The sequence below is a fragment of the Meriones unguiculatus genome, chromosome X (genome assembly GCF_030254825.1).
Source record: "Meriones unguiculatus strain TT.TT164.6M chromosome X, Bangor_MerUng_6.1, whole genome shotgun sequence".
Taxonomy (NCBI): Eukaryota; Metazoa; Chordata; class Mammalia; order Rodentia; family Muridae; genus Meriones; species Meriones unguiculatus.
The window spans coordinates 74,798,794-74,808,143 of record NC_083369.1 but is presented as its reverse complement, the minus strand read 5'-3'; the positions used below and the strand labels follow the sequence as shown (position 1 = coordinate 74,808,143).

Sequence of the window (9,350 nt, the reverse complement as noted above, 5' to 3'; positions counted from 1 at the left end):
GTTAGAAATAAGCAATAAGAGACTAATTTACTATCTTTGTTTGTTTTTTGTAACAGTCTTCTTTGTAGAAGGGTCTGATTTGTTTAGAATAGGGATTACTGGTCCTTGTGGACACAGTTTGTCATTTTGTTGAACACATTTTTGCCAGAGAGAAGTAACTCATCATCCCTGGCCCAGGAAGCTGATGATGTAGTGAGGAAAACCAAACTCAGAAGAAATGCCTGCAAAGCTGGGTGGTGTTGGCACATACCTTTAAGCCTAGCACTTAGGAGGCAGAGGCAGGAGGATCTCTGAGTTCAAGGCCAGACTGATTTCAGGACAACCAGACAACCAGAGCCATATAGTGAGATCCTGTTGAGAGAGAGAGAGAGAGAGAGAGAGAGAGAGAGAGAGAGAGAGAGAGAGAGAGACATTTAAAAGAGTTAATTCTCTATTCCTACCATATGAGACCAGTCCTTGTGGGTCAAACTCAGGCCATTAAGCTTGGTAGCAGATGCCTTACCTGCTGAGCTATCTTACCTGCCTGAGACTAGAATTTTAAGTAGAACTGATGGAGTCTAGAATGATAGCTAGAAATTATGAAAGAAGAAATATAAGAAGGTGACTTGAAGCTTCAACTGTCAGGAAGATAAATAATTAACAGAAAACAAGCAGAGGGAAAGATGACTTTTTTAAATTTGATTGTATCGGTTGGGATCTAGGTTAATGGAATTAGTAAGAAAGAACGAAGATTTAATACTTAGAAGAGTGAGCTCATCAGAGAAGTAGAATAGTACAGTGGTAAAGAGTTTGGGTGCGGGCTGGGTGCAGTGGCACACACCTATAATTCCAGTACTTGGGGAGGCAGAGGTAGGCAGATTTTTGTGAGTTCGAAGTCAGCTAGTGTACAGAAGTGATTCCAGAATAGCCAAGGCTAAACAAAGAAACCCGGGCTAGAAAAACCAACCCCTCATCCCCATCCCCCTCAAAAAAGAATTTGTGTACTGGAATCACAGCCTTTGGCATCCTGGGTCCTACTTTACCATTTACTAGTTCATTACCTTGGGCAACGTACTTAATCTTCATGTACCTCATGGAATAGCTCTGAGAGTACAGCGAATTCGTAGCAAAGGGCTGGTAACAGTAGTTACTCAGTAAAATGTTAATTGCTGTGTTTGTAGTTATTCTCCCTCTTTCTTAATATTCTGTACTCTAATAGGAAGGTGATATGATCATTCCAGATCATTATAAAAGTGATGAACTGTATGAGCTGTACAAGCCTAGAACAGGTTTATTTTGAGGTTTGGGACCCACTGAGGTGATGAGACATCTTTCGTAAAATCCTCTTCTCTTGGTCTCTGGAGTGGCTTTGAAGAAGTTGTACTTATGACTGGCAGGATTCACTTGGTGACTTCCTTGGAGAAGTGTATGCACTGCTGTCTCTAGGTATTTGACAGTTTTCACTTCTGTCTCCTGGACACTAGAAGCCATGTGGGCTCACACCCAAGTGTCCTGGTTTCAAAGGCTCCGGGCCACTTGGCAGTCATTCTGCTTCCGGGCCCAGCCTTGCCTCTCTTTGGAGGAGTGTTCAATTCGGACCCCACACACCGTCCTAGCCCCAGCCTCTGCGCAGGCGCCGCCAGGGCCACCCCTGCCGCCATGTTTCCCCCGCCCACATGCTCCCCTCCCACTACAACCCCTCCCCTCCCCTTCCCAGCTGGGCTCAGGCTCTCCTCCCCTATCCCCCACCCCCTGGTGAGGTCAGGCTGAGGCTCTGCCGCTGTGGCCAGGGCAGCTCTGCTCTTATTCCCAGGCAGCCTGGAACAGGGACTTCAGCAAATAACTGGAGCAGCGTTCGGGTTAGGGTAAGCGTTCTCCCTCTGCTTGAAGACCGAGCGAAGTGGCCAGGGCGACCAGGGTTGGGGGTGCAGTGGTGCGGGTGTCTGTGCCTCGCAGCAGGAGGGGACTAGGGCTGCGCTGTGTGACTCTCTCTTTGGCCCTCCCAGCGCTGTTGCCCGCGGAGGAGCAGCTGGGTGCAGGGACTCGGCAAACAAGGTGAAGCAGGATCTTGAAGTCACAGGGGCTCTAGGAGCTTCCCCGCCTTCTGCACCCGCGGGTGCGCGACTAGGAGTTGGGATCGGCACCGCGAACAGCAAGGCGGGCTACTAGCTTCGCTCTTTGCCCACCCGGGTTTTCACCCCCGTGCTGGCGCGCACGCTCTTATCTCTGTACCTTTATACTATTAGGAGGTCCTTTTGGTTCCAGCATAAGCTTGTCTACTTCTAGGACCCTAGTCAGAACTCAGTTTTCCTGTGCTTCTTTGTCATCCCTCCAAGATCTTTTCTGGGTTTTCCTATTGCTGCCCTGAACCTCTGGGGCTCCTCTGTCAACCACAACCTCACTGTCTCTTGCCCTCTAGCAGTTTCTACTTTCTGCTTCCTGATCCATTCCGCTTTCAGAATCTCATAACTTCAGAGACTCGACTGCTGGCTCCTCAGCCAAAAACACCCCCCCTCCTTTTTATCTTCCTTCCAAGCTTTTAACTTAGTTCTGAATGTCTTGCCTTGGCTTTTTTTTTTTCTTCTTCTTCTTTAAATCACAGTTGAATGATTTTCTTGGAGGCTTACAAGGTTTAAGTCTATCATTTACAGAAAAAAAAAAAAAGATGGAGAATTTCTTTATTGAATACCATTTAATAAACATATTTTGAGGAACTTTAAGGTTCCTTTCTAGGTTTTAATAACTTAGTCTAAAAGCCAGTCACATTAAATGTGTCTATCTTTGTACGCAATATTTGTACATGGCCCCAAACCTCCTGGCAGCGGAGCAGGCCAGACTGAAGGAGGTCTACTGGGGTTTGTAAACCTGACTTCATTTCTCCATCTGTAAATCAGGATGCTCATCATTTAAACGCACTTTGAGGATGACCTTAGAGGTTTGGAGCAAGTCACTCAAGTTAGTTTCAGGCTAGCTACTAACTACACTAAATGGGAACCGAGACGCTTTTGGGGTTTAAAACTACCTCTGTTCGGAGGGTTGCCTGCCTTTTACAGAAAAGCCACAGTTTCATAAAGTACATTTTAGAACCTCATAATTCTTTAAATACAATCAAACAAAACCAAGTCCATCACTTTTAGCCATTTCACTTTCTTCCCGTGCAGTTGCCATGTTAGTTCCTGCACTAAGGTTCATTTGCTCCTTACCATACTGTAATTAGTGTGAGGAAAATTGAATGGAGAAGCTGAAAGTGGGGGCAGATCTCAGTGAAAGAGCACGTGCTGACGTATGCAGCTGTGTTTTTAGCAATAGGCTTTATCTAGAGCTCAAACTTGAAAGCTGAGAAAAATTAAACAGTTATGACATCATTTTATATCTAAATATATTAGCTACTTTAAACACAAGTCCTTATTAATACCCGTTCACTTAACAGTGATAGATTTGTTTGCTCAACGTGTGACCAGGTGCTGCCACTGACACAACAGTTCACTAACTGGCAGCAGTCTCAGAAGAAGTCAAGTTGCAAATGACTACATTTCACTCTCGTGGTAGCATCCATGAGGTTTGGTAGTGAGGCAGCGAGAAGAGTTTCTGTTGCAATATTGGATGATACATTTGCAAATAAACAAGAACTGCAAATGCTCAGTATTTTTAAGCTGCCATTTTTATAAGCAACTTTAAACTGTGGTGTAGTTCTATCAGTTCTAGTCAGTGTTTGGAAGAAAGTGATTTTCATAAGAGCAGTAAAAGCTATCACTTATTTTAGTTAGGTAACTTGCCCCTGATACTTCCTTTTCCAGTGAATCCTAGTGTTCACTTGGTTATATTAAAAAGTGGAAGATTATAGGAAAACGTGATGATACTAAATCTAATTTCAGATTATAGTAAATTTCAGATGATACTAAATCTAATGTCTGCTAATATTGCTTTTTTCTTTCCCTTTTATATTATGTTCATTGATTTGATTTGCAGTCCTGAATTGAGAGTAACCTAAATATTCAAATTATTTGATTGGTGATGTTTAATATATTATTAAAACTATTTTGTTTCTGGTGTAATTCTGTTGTTTATTTCTGTAAAATAATGTAACAATTTGGTAGAAGTAACATTTTTAAAAAGCATAGAAAGTGTGTGGAAAAAAAGTGAACAGCCCTGGAGAAAACTTTTCCAAAGTAGAGAAAATGGTTTTCTCAGAGTTAGCGATATTTATAGTAAGGAGGTTTTAAAGTATTACTAATTAACTTAATATCTCATGGTACAAAATCTGTTGAATGCCTCCCATGTTCCAATGCTTTATATTATTACGCATAATATAAAAACTTGCAAATCAGAATCTATGTAGATTGTGAAAAGATCAATAAAGAAAATATACAGAATATAGAAAATTAGAAAACACATAGTTTCACATGGGTGATGTATGGAGGTTAATGTTAATTATCAGTTTATCTGGATTAAGAAATATCTTTTAATCCCAGCACTAAGGGAGGCAGAGGCAGGTGGATCAATGGGAGCTCAAGGCCAGCATGGTCTTCAAAGCAAGTCTAGGACAGCCAGAGCTACATACACAGAGAAACCATCTCTCGGAAAGCAAAGCAAAGAAAAGAAAGAAATATCCAGATAGTCAGTAAAACATTGCTTTGGGTGTGTCTTGAGGGTGTTTCAGAGATTAGTGTATGAATTTGAGTGGACTAGGTAGGGAAGACCTGCCCTCGGTGTGGGTGTGCACCATCCAATTGGCTGCAGATAACAGATAAAGAAGGCATGTTGGTCTCTCCCACAGCTAAAAGAGACATTTTTCCCCTTCTGCTTTAGACATCAGAACTCAAAGCTTGTTGGCCTTTGGACCTAGGCTCTGCTCTAAACCAGTGGCCCCTCAGGTTCTTAGGCTTTTGGCCTTCCTTAAACTGAGGGTCCCACCCTTGGCTTTCCAAGGAGACTGAGCTCACTATCAGCATCCCTGAGTATCCAGCTTTCTGACAGACTGCTGTGAGACGTATTCATTTGTTGTGACTTGGTAAGTCTATTCTGTTAGTATATATCTCCTCTTAGATGTACATGAATCTCCGATTGGTTCTATGTCTCTGTCTGGAAGACTCTGGCAACTATATAGCTTCTTAGAGGAGAGATGGTAATTGAGCACAGCCCTAAAGGGAAGTGGGGATGCACCTACGTTCTCAAGATCTGGGGAAAAACTGGGCCTGTGAATACATGCCTTTGTCTTGAATCTATGCACTCTGGAATCAGACAGATCTCTGTGAGTTTGAAGCCAGCCTGATCTACACTGTGAGTTCCAGGACAACCAGAGCTACATAGTAGAATGCTCTCTCTCTCTCTCTCTCTCTCTCTCTCTCTCTCTCTCTCTATATATATATATATATATATATATATATATATATATATATACATACTGGGAATGCATTCTTCTGGAAACATTCATATATATATATACTGGGAATGCATTCTTCTGGAAACATTCACCCAGGATTTTTGAAGAACAGAATGAGAGCGTGATGAGAAATCTTAGAGAACTGGATTAGAGATAATAGATATGTAGGTATGTAGGATTGGTAAGTTCTCTGAAGGCATTTGAATCTGATTTTGGGAACAATGGGAAGCCATTAGGGAATCTGAAATTATTGGCTGAAAAAACATTGGAACTTAAAAACATTTTTTACAGAGCATTAAATGCCTGACTCAATCATTTATGTTAATGCCCAAGAAAGAAAACTTTGATAAGCTTGCTAAATAACTAAGTGATTCAGTTCTACTCTGTTTAAATAAGGGACTAGGGAAATAGGAATTCTGGGGTATGTTCAAAGCAATCCAAGCAGTCCACTTGTCCCTAGCGAATTGTCTCCTGTGCTCCAAAGTAAGTTGTCAACAATTTTTAAAATCAGTGTTGTCAGGTATGGTGCTGTAGCCCTTTCATTTCAGCCCTGGGAAGGTAGAGGCAGTCAGATCCCACAGTTCTGGAGTAGCTAAGGCTATTTGGTAAGATGTTATTTCAAAACAAAACAAAATCTGAAAAAGCGCAAAAAAAAAAAAAAAAAAAAGCCAAACAACAAAAAAAAAACACTACCCCAAACGGATCATTGTGCTGTTTAAGAATTTGTTATTCAAAGACTGATCTGTTAATTTCTTAGAAATAGGTTTCTTTTAGAAGGCTGGAAGTTTTGTTGTGTACAATGGAGTTGCTTAGGTTTTACAAATGTTAAGAGTTTTAAGAGAGATTTGCTATGTCTTTTTGGCTGTCACCTCTGTAACATTTTCATATCTCCATAGCTTTATGCTTTGGGTTTAGCGTTTGTCTTACATGCTTGGTGCTTAAATTTAATTTTATTTTTCTCAGCCTTTAGTTGAAAAAAAATGTAGATTTGATGTGCTTTTCTTCTTCTTCTTCTTCTTCTTCTTCTTTTTTGTCCCCAATACAGATAAGTATGGTTATTAGCATCCATAGGAGTTAATCCTGGTGTCGTTCAGGTATTTTTTGTAAAATGATCTCCAGCGCCTCCTGCAGGTTTGAGTTCCAATTCTTTAACTGAGCAAGCCCAGATCCTTCATAACCAGACTCTAGAGAGTTTCCAATATTTTTATTAATCTTATAGAAATTTCTTTTGGTTTTACCTGATTTTCTCAACACAAAACTTTCCTGGTTAACATTATTCTATAGAAAGCATGGCATAAAATTCCTTTTTTAAAAAAGAAAACTATTTCTCTGTGATTTCAAATCTTAGCACTATTCAAGGAAACTATAATCAGGCCCTACTGTACCATCTGCTGTTATACACAGTCTTCTTCCTTTGAAGGTGAGCAGTAGTTATAAAAATGCCCTGTTGTGTCATCATTAAGCTTATTTGATACCTGGCCGTCTCAATCCTGGCTGCTGGCTCTGTGAAGGTGAACAGGACCTCACCTGCTTTGCCTGTTTGTTGGTATCCCAAGCACAAAGCCCATGATGTTTCCTTTTTAGTTATTTAATAATGAATAAATTCTGCCTTGTGACAGTCCTCCTGTTATTATTGTATACCATATAATTTAATATTGCTTACACCTTTTACATATCTCTCTGCTATTTCAAAACAGTTTATGTGTGGAGCATAGTCATTGAGAACAGAAACACTGTAGCTAGGCAGCTTTGGTTTTAATTCTTTTTAGGATACTTAGTTGATGACGGATAGGAAGTGAAGGAGTAACATAAACATGCCTCAGTTCATCTTTAAAGTAAGGAAAACTAAACTTATCCCTTTCCGTATTTTATTTATGTATTTTTTAAAAAATGTAGGAGCATTCTGTCTGTATATACACCTGCATGCCAGAAGAGGGCATCAGATCTCTTTATAGATGATCTTGAGCCATCATATGATTGCTGGGAATTGACTCAGGATCTCTGGAAGAGCAGCCCCTGGTGGTTTAAATTGGCTACACCAACAATTAACTGAAAAATTCAGGTTTCCAAAGCTCTAAAAGTTGATAAAAATTTCATTTGGGAATTTGCAGCCAGTCCTGAATATACCTGATAAGCTAGGGTCAGATGAAAGGGGAGGAGGACCTTCCATATCAGTGGACTTGGAAAGGGGCAGGGAGGAGATGAGGGAGGGAGGGTAGGATTGGGAGGGATTGAGGGAGCAGCGGGCTACAGCTAGGATACAAAGTTAATAAACTGTAACTAATATTAAAAAAATAAAAATTTAATTAAAATTTTTTTCAGTTGGTAAGTTAGGTGCCAAAACTCAAGTGATAACAAAATATAACTTTCTTTTCCTTGGTGTTAGACTTTATTTATATTAACTGTAGAATTAGTAATATGTTTATGGAATAGTACTGCAGACACTAGTGGAGTATTACATGATAAACAGTGATACACGTTATTGCCTAACTGAAAAGCTGGACATTTCTGAATTAGGATTCTATCTGGCACTGAGGTTTTGAGATAAGAGACTGTATACCTCAACACCTCACAGTAAAGTGCTTAAAGCAGGGCTTTGCACATATTAATAGTAAGCTGTTGCTGTGGGTGGTAGAGATTAAGGAGGTAAATAAATTACTTTATCTTCTCAGTACCTTGCTTATAATGGTTACCATGTAAATTGTTACCATATAAATACATGTTGATTTATTCACAAAACTCTCAATAGAGGGGGCCGTCTCTCTGCTCCTTATATCAGAAGAAAGCAGATATCAGAAGGGTCACACAATTGAAATTAGCCAAAACCCTGTTCTGTCAGTACTGGTACTTGGTATTTGGTAATTGGTGCTCAATCTTATAGGACCATGTTTATAGAGTGTTTTTGTGTTTCTTTTGTTATTTAAACATCCTGTTTTGTTTTTTTACAACAAGAGGGTCTTTTGTGTGTGTGGGTTTAGAATTTAGTTAAAATGTATTTATTCTGATTACATGCTCATTTTTTCAAAAACTAAATATTTATTAAATTAATAGTATATATTAAGAATCTGTATTAAAAACAGAAGAAAGGCATCAGATAAATGAGACATAATCCTTAGCCTTTAGTAATTCCAAAACCATTCACAGTTACATAGGACAACAGGTGTTCATTATAATTGTTGATTTTTCTCTTTACCTTTAAATAATATTAAAAATATGCAAAAGAAGGCCTAACTGACCTTAATGTCCATTACATGAATCTCTTTAATACAGCTCTTGCTTATTACCTAATATGTTGGCAGCTATTTAATTCCAACTTGATTTTAAAACCCTAGTTTTAAAGATCATCCTTATCTATATTTGTCAATCATAAATGGCATATTTTATTTATCCTTTCACTTTTGTGATGTTGTTTAAAATTCTGTGTCTCAGTGGGGTTTTGTAGTGTTCTTTCATTTAAGATTGAGACCTTGAAAACAATCTGCAAATTCACAACAAATGTATATGAAATATGTTTGATATAGTTCGGGCATTATTCTAACCCAGCAGTTCTCAACCTGTGGGTCGCCAGCCCTTTGTGGCTCCCATTTTAGATGTTTACATTACAAGTCATAACAGTAGCAAAATTACAGTTATGAACTATTAATGAAAATAATTGTATAGTTGGGGGTTACCACAACATTAGGAATTTTATTAAAGAGTCACAGCAGTCTAACCTAAACAAAGAGAATCTCTATTCATTGTTCTTTCCACTACCCCAGATTCCTTTAGCCTGGAGTGTATATACTGACTGAGTGAACAGGGTGGTAAGGTGATAGTATGCCCTTTGATACAGAAAACAAATCAATTTGTAGTTTGAATTTCTTCTGAGATTTATTTATTTTTATTTTTTTTATGAGTGTTTTACCTGCATGTGTGTCTGTGATCCACATCAGGGCCTGCTACATATGGAGGTCAGAAGAGGGCACTAGAGAGGCCAGAAGGGGTCATT

At 39.3% G+C, this 9,350-nt stretch overlaps 1 protein-coding gene across 4 annotated transcripts in view; it reads left to right on the top strand.

The window, feature by feature from the left end:
* Window positions 1–1,676: 1,676 nt before the first annotated feature.
* The window catches only part of Klhl13 (kelch like family member 13), a 227,320-nt gene continuing 219,646 nt past the window's right edge, over window positions 1,677–9,350 (top strand). For 2 of the 4 annotated variants that reach the window (XM_060374382.1, XM_060374376.1), the window contains exons 1-2: window positions 1,677–1,844; window positions 4,789–4,990. The gene's annotated coding sequence lies outside the window, so the exon portion shown is untranslated. The remainder of the gene's footprint in view (window positions 1,845–4,788; window positions 4,991–9,350) is intronic. The other 2 variants (XM_060374381.1, XM_060374375.1) reach the window with 1 other exon arrangement.